Source organism: Nicrophorus vespilloides, unplaced genomic scaffold (assembly GCF_001412225.1).
Source record: "Nicrophorus vespilloides isolate i.1.1-1 unplaced genomic scaffold, Nicve_v1.0, whole genome shotgun sequence".
Lineage (NCBI taxonomy): Eukaryota > Metazoa > Arthropoda > Insecta > Coleoptera > Silphidae > Nicrophorus > Nicrophorus vespilloides.
Genome location: NW_017096573.1, coordinates 27,201 through 39,278, shown reverse-complemented (window position 1 = coordinate 39,278; position 12,078 = coordinate 27,201). Strand labels below are relative to the sequence as shown.

The window sequence follows — 12,078 nt, the reverse complement described above, 5'->3', positions numbered from 1 at the left end:
GGATAGGTTCTATCTAAAAGAATATAGATGTGAGGCTATGTTAGTTGCATAAAGTAATGTTACAATATATGCAAGAGTAAGTTATCTTTTGATTATGTTAGATTACGATACATAAAGCTATTTTTATCTAAGGTTAGATAAGGTTCTATTTGTGTAAGATAATGTTATATTATTTTTGAATAAGGATAGATTGGTTAGGTTAATTTATATTAGGTTATAGTAATGTAAAATTATATTTAGTTATATTCGAGTAAGGTTATATAATTGTATATACCATATATAATTGTATGATTGTAATCATTTAAGATTGAGTTGTTTCAATATAAGGATCTCTTTTACTTATGCAAGAATAGGTAAGGTTTAATTAATTTATTTCAGTTATTTCTTTTTTTCACAAGGCTGAGTTATGTTAATTTAAGTTAAGTTATATTTGCATATGCTATGTTACAAAATATTAATGTATGATAAAGTTAGGTTATAATCATGTAAGGTTATGTTATTTTAGTATAAGGTAATCTTTTCGTTATGGTAAATTACGATAGATAAAGCTGTTTATGATTATGTAAGATTGGGTACTATTACCGTAGAGTAAGCTTAGTTTATTTGAAGATATGTTAACGTTAGATTACATTAGTTTTTATATAGGTAAGATTATGTCAATGCTTTTGAAACTAAAACAATTTTAATGATATTGAAATGTCCTATAAATATTTAATTTAAACGAATGTTTCTAAAAATAAATATCTGAATAATAGTAAAAAAAATAAAGCATTGTAAATAGGTCAGATAATTACATTTTATGTTTACCTTTATTGTATAATTTGCTTGAAAATCACATACACACACACAGAGAAAAAAAAACTTTTTGCGGCGTTTTGTTTGGTTAATTTGCCGGTTGCTTGGTTGTTTTTGCGCTTGCCGTGCGTATTTCGTAATTGGAAATGTAACGTTTGAAAAATGCATATTTATGCAAATATCACGCAAATTAAATCTTGTTTTGCGAGCGCAGTTTCCCGTAATAAAATGAAATTTTCATAAAATTAACCGAAATAGCTTCAAGACTAAATTTGCTTTTTTTTGGTACAGGTGAGTGCGAGAGGTAAAAATATAAACACAGTTTCCGGTGACATTGTTTGCACACTTTCGGCTGTTCTTCGGTGCGTTGTGGGTGGCCTAAACCGTGTTTTATGCGGATACAGCTTTAAAATGCAAATAAAATGGAGCGTTTTAAACATTTTATACAGTGAAGTGAAATGGAACACGGTCGTAACTGTGTTTGTGCTCATTTGTGTTAAAGTCGTTACAGCAGTCTGCACCTAAGGGAGGTCAGAGCCAAGGCACCCTCTTAGACCGAGTTGCATCCGGACGTGACTGGCAAACTTGATTCCATTTCTATGGAAAATCGCCTTAATTCCGCCCCCTAATAATCCGCGAATTTATTCGTTTCCGTTCGCGCGTATAAAGGAAGTTTCAACCCCTCCAAAATATTTGCAATCACATTACGGTGCGATACAGGATGAACGCAAAAAAAATGTAATAGAAAACGTATCAAAGACGAAGGGAAAATAACGGGAAATGAACTGTGGAAATTGCACGCGCGGGACTCGAGATTGCCGCCATCTATTCGCTTATTTATATAATCGTTTTTCGGTGCAACGTTTTTCGATTTCGCGGAAATAATAACAAACTCGATTCCATTATTGAACTCAATAAAAAATGTTTATTAAGACACGTCCTGAATACTAAAGTTATATTTAAAAAAAATGCTGTTAAATTATAAGACATTTATTAATTATTGAGTTGCATAAGTACCATTTTTTTTTAGTTATAATTTACTAGTAGAAATTTAAAAAATAAATTGACCATTTTGTGTGCAAAAGGGCGATTAAATATTACGAAATAAATAATACATTAACAAAAAGACAATAAACAAATACACTTTTACATAAAAAAATCTAAATTCTGATGGAAACATCAATCATATTTTGATTCTATGCTTAGAGTAATATTTTACGCAGATAATATCATAATTTTATAGCCTCGGAATTAAATAATATACAGTCAGATAGACTTAAAGCTTCTATAGCCAATTGTACTAAAATTACCAAAATTACCGAAATTTTTTATTAAAATTTACCTGTAATTTCGATAAGATTATCGGTAAAACCGGCATTATATTATCTTATTTCTTGATTTCTAACTCGAAAATTATTTTCTCTTTTTAGTTGTATTTCCAGAGTTAATTAAGTGCACTTATTTCAATCAATGATGTTAAATATAAAAGGAAATTAAAGAAATAGAAAAAATATGCATCAAAATTAAATAATTGAATTGCTTAAATCGTAACTCAAAAATAATTAGCATTTTCTTTTAATTAATTATAAAGTGTATTTCTCGTTGAATTTGAGTGGAATTATGTCGGGAATGGACATATTCAATGGGCGTAGTATTGCGCGTGGAAGGAAAATGGTTAATGGAAACCGGAAAATTGTATGTATCAAGAGAAATAAATAATTGATCGTATTCGCACGGCGGGTGGGAAAATGAAGAAGCCGGAGGGCGACGTAATCTCCGCATTATAATTAATAATAACACTTCGCTTTCAAATTGCTCCGCAACAATAGAAAATTTTAAATCCGCTTTTTGCGGATGGGAAGTTTACGGAAATTGAGATTAACGCTCCCTGCAGGTGAATAAAGCAGCATCAATTTAACTGCTTAAATAGAAGAGGGAAGTTGAAAGGATTGCATTAATTTTGGGTGTTTAATTAAACGTTTGTTTCTATCTATTTGGAAAATTGGGAATCAAGGTGTGGGTCGTCAAATTTGATAGTTTGTGTATTAACGATAAGTGGAATTTATATTTTACTTGATAAACTTTTATTATAAATTATCAAAAAAATAAATTATGACATTAATAGAAATGAATTTGAAAAGTTAATAAACTAAATTTTAAGTACCATATTAGTAACTATGTGGAAATTCAAGATCAAGAAAATAAAATGGAAAATGATAAACGCTGTTTAGTGCAATTCAATTTGAAGTGTGCAACTAAAATTATGGGTAAAATTGTGTATTGCAGTAACTGTGTCTGCACTTATTATCCTAATAGCATTTGCTATCTCCGAGTAGGCGGAAAGATGTAATGCTGCAGCAGTTTAAAGTCTTTCACCGAGGAAACTTTCTTTGTTGCAGGACGCATCGATCGAGCGTTCTATAATGTAGCAGGACTTGGCGTTTGGAAGCGGAACGAAATCGTTGTCAGTTTAGTAGGAGCAGCGCCAAAGGGCGAGACGAGAGCCGTTCCTAAAATGGGGTTACGTAAATCAAAATTCAGGAACGAAATCACCGGTAACAATTAAAATCCGAATTCGAAGTGAATCTCGAAGTTTTCGCTTGGATAATATTATCCGATTCATTTGACTTCCGAACCAAATGAAAAGCGACCCCGATTCTACGTTCGGATAGGAATGTTCGGGATTGCTGATTGATGGATGATGCGTTTTTTTTCTTCCAAACATGTACTGAAATGTATTGACTTCAACGGACCTCGAAATTCCTCTTTCTCCCATCGATTTGTGGAAATTGCGCGCTTCGCAGCAAAGAATCCGACGGAGAGGTTTAATGCTTTGCGCTGTAATTCATAGAAACTGGTCTTGCTTGGCCGTTTGTATGGAAGGAGGCCTTAATCTTCAGGTTATTTCGTTATAGCCGCACCAGAATTCATAATAGTTCATATTCGTTGCCTTTGACCTCCACTTCAACATTATCATTGTAATTACATCTCAGATCTGCGGCTAAACGGACGTACCAAAATTGTTAAAATTGAAAATCCCAAAGCTAAAAACTAGTAGTTCATTGCTTTATGATTCTGGGATCTATACTAGCATAAATACCCACACAGAAAGAAATCTGGATCGTTAAGGCAGATGAGCGCAACGGAATGCTTACTTATCACTTATGAGCCACTCAAAATTTAAATATAATCTTAAAATACTGTTCTACTTCCAAATTTTTAAATATACGTATTCGAAAGAGAATAATAATAGAACTAATGTAACAATATATATAAATTAATTCGTAATTTTCATTTTACATTTCATTTCATTTATGAAATAATGAAACTTAGAAGAATTTTAGAATTTTAGTCGACATCCAGCAAATAAATAAATAGAATTTATTGAAAACAAATATTTTTTAAGTTTTTCAATGTCGCTAATGTTTTGTGTAATTTCTTACCTATTTCAAAATTATAACTGAAATAATTTGTACTTTTCTAATTTGTTTTAACAGAAAACAAATCAGTTTTAAAAATTAATAATGTTAATATTTATAACATTTATATTGATTCTATGAGAGTCAAAATTAATTGGCTAATAATTGCGAAGATCGTTAGTGGTGTTTGTTTGCAGTATTGATTGCTGTACCAAACCTAAATTTAGAAATAATTGGGTCATTTTGGAGCCCAATTTCGAGAAGTAGGAAAAGCTCTGTGAAGAGTCTCTCTTGTACATAATCTCCTTTTCTCTCGTTCCCCAAGTCTCCGAAGCGTTTTTCGCGAGCAGCAGTAAATCAAAGTCCTTTTATTATCAGAAAATTTTCGTTCTCGCAAAATATTAAGTGTGTTTGAGGGTGCGGTGACGTTGCGGTAAAAGAGAGCGGGGAGTACACGTGGGGGTGGGATAAGGGTCTGAGGGTGGTTATGAAGGGCCACCCCAGCAGCAGCCAGCAGCAATTAGAGAGTGCAGAGGACTCTTATCAGGATCCTCAGGCTGCTGGCTGCGGTTGCACTCGACTGACTCAACAGAAAGAGTTTAATTACTGCTACATATATGAAACAAGGTACAACAGAAGCAGCAGCAGTACCGAGACTGCAACAATCCCAGGTACTGATATCTCGAGCGCCCTTTGTTTCTGCAATTTTACCCTGCATATTACGACCGGAATCCGAGACGCCAAACCACGTATTATCATGCAAAGTACGAGAGCCGCAGGGGTAATCCCCACTATACCACTCATCGTTATTGCAAAACTCGCGGCCGTATGTGCACTTTACTCACTCGACATAACGAAAACAATCATCATAATTACCTCCATCCACATTAAACAAAAAAAAAATCAACTTTACAACAACTATTTCGACCATCGGAATTTTACTTTATACCATTTTTTATTCGCATATTTAATTGTTGCCATTTTATTTTATACAAAACTAATGCTTTGGCGCAGCGATGCGATACGCAATATTCCAACATAAAAAAAAATGCACAACGTTCAATTATCGATGCACTCGCACCAGTGAAAACAGTGCGCTTTTTATGGAGTCAAACAAAAAAAAAGAGATAATAAAAGATCAAGGATAATTGCGTTACAAATCCGCCGATGCGTTACGCACATCAAACGTAACTTAATTGGACCTAAATCGGCGGTCGTAGGTTAATTGGGTCTTCCGCTGGCTTAAGTGAAGCGTCATCTATCGGCAGGGCCCTCAATTAAATTTCCAATTTTCTGATTCGCTCTGAAGTAGAAGCCAAATTGATTGCAATTATCTGCTTAAAGATAATTTATCTGTTGGTTGCAAACAACCGTCTGCAATGAGAGCCACCATAACTGATAGAATATTGCATTTTGTGATACATTCACCACCACGCTATCTATCGATTGTATTTTATTAATTCACATAAGTATATTTTTGGCAAAATTTATAATGATCAGGCATTATAAATCAGACTAGCGATTGTTGGTTTTTAAAACCAGGTTTTTCAAAACCGTTTTTTTTTAAGAAATTGATTTAATTCGAAAATACTGTGTTTTGTGCACTCAATGACACTGATGCTTCTCCTATAGTACGAAGAACAGTATTCGAAAATTGTAGCTGAGGCTTGAAGATGCGACTTTATTAACAAGGCATATTTGAATTTTTATTAGGTGAATTGAAAAAAAAAATATCTGAAACTAATTGTAATGTATTCTGTAGAGCCAAGAATTGAAGAGAAAAGACAAACAGGTTAGTAACAGTCCTCCTTGATTTATAAAATCTACACAACGATTGAACAAAGAAAATAAATTAGAAAAATGCTTTCTCTTATTTTATCCTTATTTTCTAAAAGCATAAAAAACATAGTTTAAAACGGTTTTGTAGAAATGTTAAGATTAAAAAACCGTTTTTAAAGAGTCTGTTATTGCATAAACCCTATTTGTTACAACTTCTTCTATCGATAATGTTTCAACTAATATCAATTTTACTATTTAAAATTTCTTAATTCTAACTGTACTTAAAACTAAATTCATTAAAAATAGTTATTAAATGTTTATGTTTGTGCTATTTGCGCACATCCGTGCAAACTCGTAGTGTAACTGTAGAGTAACAGCACACATAGCTACGGATATTTGATGCGTTCCGTGTGTAATTGCATGTCAAAGGATATAACAACAATTAAACTGAATTTTCGTCTTAAAGAGTTTACGTTGTCTTTGTGACACGAGAAAGACATCACTTCCTCTTCATGAACCATCCTTAATCCATGGGCTCTACGGCTTAAGAGTCCAATATTTTTCTTAGTTTTTTTTGCACGATGCCGACTTCCATGATTTAATTTAATTAGTTAATTATTTAATTAGATTGCGGCAGTTTTAAGTATCGTCGGGGCCAGTAAACAATTACGTTCTAATATGCGCCGTGTTGTGGCCGAGCGTTAATTATAGTGGAACATGAACTTCCAGTAATGCATTACGTCGGTCCATTGTTTCGGTCATATCCCGTCCGATCGTCGATTAAAGCCCCACTAACTGGACTCATTCAACGCCAAATCCGCATTTCTCTCTCTGCCTCTCTCTCATATACATATATTTATATATAATATCCACAGCTTCCTAGAGCATACTCATAATAAATAGCTTCATTATCATCCGTTCCCACAACATAACGCAAGGGTTAGGAACCCAAACAAAACGTAAGGTATTCTCTTTCAGGTATGTATGAATCCTTTACCAAATGCATTTAATCAAACAATAATAATTATAATTTCCTCTTCTCGAACGTTATATTAATTTCTATCAGACACAATTTAGCAGTAATTCAAATTCAATTAAATATGTATATATTTTTTTTTATATCGTATAATTTTATTCACAATCTGTTCATTAATGTGAACATTGAGTAACTTTAAGAACGCAATTGACATTAATTGATAATCTTTCCCGGTGGATAGTTATCATTATGATGACTATCAGTAGTATATAGATGATCTGCGATTCCACTCTTTCCTTTCACTGTGAATCTGCTGCTATCCTTAACACTGTCATTGTCCATCGAGACTTGGCTAAAAGTCCATATGCAAGAACGTCGTTCATTTCACGTCGTCAATCTGTGATGGACCCTATTTCTGCAAGTACCGATAGTGTTCACAAAGGGCCTAGTTTGACCAGGATCCGATCCGGCGGCAAATAAAATGGATTAGTATGTATTTAATATAGTTTTCGTTAAACATTTTTCCCATATAATTTAAATATATACATTTTTCACATTTTGTAGAAAATTTACAAAAATCCAATGTTTTTTCTTAAATTAAACATGTATACATTTTCAATTAGAAAATTACTGAGATTTCCATACAATTTAGTATTTTGTTCCTTAAAATAAACGTGATTATTACAACTAAAAAATATTTCGTCAAATATTTGTAAATATTAATTTTATTTTCGTAAATCAACCGTATTTTTTAAAATTGAAAATAATTTCCAGAAAAATAAATGAACGTGATTATTCCAATAATAAATAAATTCATAAAATATGCGTAAAAATTTCATAAATATTGTTTTTATTCCTAAATTAAATGTAATTATTTCAATTGAAAATAATTGCCAAAAACATAATTTGTTAAAATATTAATGATATTAAGATTTAATTTTTTTGTTCTTAAATAAGAAAATATTACAATAATTATGATGTATACTTTTCCAAATATTGTAATTGGTATTTTTCCATATATTTTAAGAAAATATCAAATTTTAGTACACAATTATAAACTGAACCATATCCAAATAAAATTGTAACGTTTATGGAGTCTGTATATTAATGTCACATATAGCTTGGATACAGCCCAGGAAAACAAAACTGCATTGATAATTACATTGTCTTTAGGAAATTGTGAAAACAAATGATCTTTACAAAGAGATGATAGCTTACTAGATGCTTCTCGGGGGTTTATTTAGGTTCCGCTGAAAATGAAAAAGTTTGCAGCGCATAAATATCCTAAGGGCGAGAAAACAAAAGCGCAACCCGACAAAAGTAAATAAATAAAGCGGTAAAAAACGGAGCATATAATATTCTCGCCGTGTCTTCTGGTAAATTAAAATATTCCGGAGGATTTTAATAACGACCACCCGAAAACGCACACAGGAGACCGCTTTTCGCGTGAAAAAGTATCGCGACTGAAATGTATTATAAGTCAGGAGTCCTCCGTTTTCCCCTCACAGGTTTATATTTATACTGGTTGGCCCCAGCCGCCCCGTAATTCAACTCAAAATTTCTCCTTTTCTCTTTTCGTTTCTCTTAAAACTGTTTGTGCTTCGTGCAGCCCGAAAAGCAGTTTTTCTCTCTTAGAAACGAAAGAGCAAGAGGGATATTTACGATGTATGCATAAAGTTTTTTAATGCCCCCAGCAGCCGACGACCTACAATGGAAATTGTGGAAACAATTCGAGGACCCAACATTTCTCTCTCTTTCTCTTACATTCTCATAATGAATGCTAAACCCAACACTTACAATTGGCAAAAAACTGGGGAAACTCAAGCCCGGAAAAACAGTACAAACTTAATTTAGGAGCTGAGAATATAGAGAAAAAGTATTTGTAATCGTCTTTCGAACGACGAGGGAAGAAAGCACAAAAAAAAATCGAATTAAAATATTTTTTTTTGCTTCTACTTATTTTAAGACTTTATTAAATCATTGTTATATTTTACCACTTCCAGCGCAAGTCTGAATGGAAGAAAATAAGGAAGTTCAAGTTTTTTTTATCTTCTCCATTTCAAACGTCCATTTCAATTCTTGTAAAACCAATAAGCCCAAAGGAAATTAAAACATTCCAGCGCAGTGGAAAGTCGCACAAATTATAATAATAGCTAAGTCAGGAAAACCTGTCGCAGAAATCCAGTCGTACAGACCCATAAGTCTTCTACCGATATTGTCAAAAGTTTTGCTTTTGTTGCAAACACGGCACAATAGAGCAAGTAAACAGAATAGTGAATACCATCTACCAATATCTGGAAAGCAAAATATACTGCTCGGCTGCCTTTTTAGACATATCACAATCACCAAAAAGATCACATTCAGGCTAAGAGGGAGCAATTAGAAATAAAGTTTAGAGAACTCTACTGGGTTCTAGGGAAATGGTCGGAATTACCAGTGCAAAAAAATACTTATAGAACACACAGTATGGACGTATGTTATCCAATTGTGGGGTACGGCCACTAAATCGAACATACAAATTATAAAAAGGTTCCAGTCAAAAATGCATAAGAAATATTATTAGTGCTCCATGGTTCGAATAAACAAATACATAAAGATCTTCATATAGATATGGTCGAGCATAAAATACCAACATTTTGTAGTAGATACCAAGATCTCTATGGAGTCACATACTAATGTTCTGGCTATTGGCCTACTCGATAACAGTGAAACCACAAACAGGCTGAAGCGTTACAAACCACTAGATTTAGTATATATATTTAAGTAATTATTAATGTTCAAAATCATCATAATGGTAACTATCCACCGGGAAAGCTTATCCATTTAATGTCAACTGCTATCTAAAATTTACTCAATGTGAATGAACGGATTGTGAATAAAAGTATTACGACATAAAAAAATGTTAGATTTAATGAAAATGAAAAAAAATATAAATAACCAAAGTAATTTTTATAATTACTGTTGATTCTTATTCGTGAAATTTTCTAAAATTTTTTAAAATGGAATTTTGACTAATTTTATAGTTCTTTTTTTATTTTGCTAATTATTTATTTATGCTACTAGAAACAAAACAAAATCGCAGTAATGTGTTAGTGTTAATAAATAATTATCAAAGTATTAATTTTTCATTAAGTAATTTTAAAAATTCGTTAAACGCGATGACTCTTTGACACAATTTTCTCTAAAATTCTCGTCAATAGTATTGAAAGTAGATTGAATTTAATTTCAAACTGAATGAAGAAAATGAACGAAACACATAATCCGTTGAATATCATCAATTATCCCGAATCAAAAGCGATAAAAACAGTAGCAATTTTCATTTAATTCTATACAGATATACGTATAATTCATAACGAGAACGGAACGAGCAAAGGAAATTGCTTTATTTCTCCATCGTCCCGGGATATTCACGTTTTTTTCTTTTGTTTTGGTCTGGGAGAAAGATGATTGTGAGAAGGGGAAAAACCAGGAATTAAAATCACCTTTCGCGAATTCGTTTTCCCGTTTTAATTTCCGGTACCGTTCCTTTGTATTGTCCCTCAGACCCTATACATTTTTCTTCTTTTTAAAGCGATCCAAAGTTATATATATATTTTCCGTATTATTACTAAAGCGAATATTATTCAATTAGCAAATTTCGCCATGTTCCACTTTGTGGTTGTTTTCTTGTTGATTTTGTTTCTGCTGTTGTTTCATTGAATTGACACAGCTGAATGTTCAATTGCTAATGAATTTCCCGATATTGAATAAACAATTTATAATGGAGCTGCGACAACATTGTCTCGAATTATTGCCTACCTCATGATATATATTTATATGCACAAATCAATTATCGCATCATTATAACCAATTCGAAAATGATACAAAAATAGATTCATTAATAATATATTTTTTTATAACATTGTTCACTAATAATAAAAAAAAATATTAATAATAATAATTTATTGGCCAAACATTAATAAATAAGAAGAAGAAAAAAAAGTACAATTTATACATAAATAAATTTTAACATATAGTAAAAATATTTATCAATAGGCTGGCCAAAGGGGAAAAAAATATATTTCTGTTAAATATTTTCTAATTACTAAAATTAATACGTTTTTTTCAATTTGATATTTTCAAATAAACTTATTTAATTTTTATTTTCAGTAAAAATATGCGTATGCTGTTGTGTAAGTAAGAATAATTATACTATTGAATTGTTTAATAATAGACAATTATTAACATGTTGAAGTGAATAAAATGAATTGTTGTTATTTTATTTATTTAATTCTTTAATTAAACTATTGTAAATATAGACGTCTTCTGATGTGATACATACCAAAAGTTTTTTTCTTGAACTCCTACTTTTCTCTCGCTCTTTTTCAATCTCGCGCTTCTTGCAGCACTTTAATTTCCGTTTTAAGTATCGATACTGCAGAGAACACAAATAGAAGAAAGATAGCGTAAACTTCTTCAACGTTTTTTTCTGAAACAAACAAGCAAAAAATAATATAAGATTCGAGGATTTAAATATATTTAGATGAATGAAAATCTTAAAATTAGATTAATATTTATAGATTAGAGAATAAAAATCTTTTTAAATTAGGTATGTACAAAATGTATTTAGAAAATGTTTGTAAAAACTGCAGATTTTTATTAGAATATATAAACTAAATCTATACACAAATCATCATAAAATATGCATTAAACAGTATAAAATACATATCTTGTTGTAAATGAGGCATGAATTATGCTACCGTTTTGTGACTGGAAAGAGATTTTCCTAGCGAATTTATAATAATTGCGCGCAGCAATTACTGGAGCGTAAAGGAATTCATGGAGGAAACTTTGCAGGTAGATTTATAAATATAAGTTATAAAATAAAATGAAAAAATTTTGAACGGAAATAGACAAAAAAGAAAATAAATAATAGAGAGAAGGAGAGCAGAAGGTAATGGAGACCGGATACGTAAGATTTACGGCTGTGAGTTATGAATTATGCAAGTGTATAAAATGATATTATTAGGTTTGAAAGTTTCATTTTATAACGTTTAAATATTCGTATCAATAAATCATAGTAATGGGACGTCGTGCAGGACAGAGGGTTCAACTTAAAGAGAAAAAGGG

General features: G+C 31.5%; 1 protein-coding gene across 1 annotated transcript in view; it reads right to left on the bottom strand.

Annotated features, from left to right (window-relative positions):
- Nucleotides 1-11,433, bottom strand: part of LOC108557428 (leucine-rich repeat-containing protein 24) — a 44,437-nt gene extending 33,004 nt beyond the window's left edge. Inside the window, exon 1 of the mRNA XM_017913935.1 lies at nt 11,291-11,433. The gene's annotated coding sequence lies outside the window, so the exon portion shown is untranslated. The remainder of the gene's footprint in view (nt 1-11,290) is intronic.
- Between the last annotated feature and the right edge of the window lie 645 nt (nt 11,434-12,078).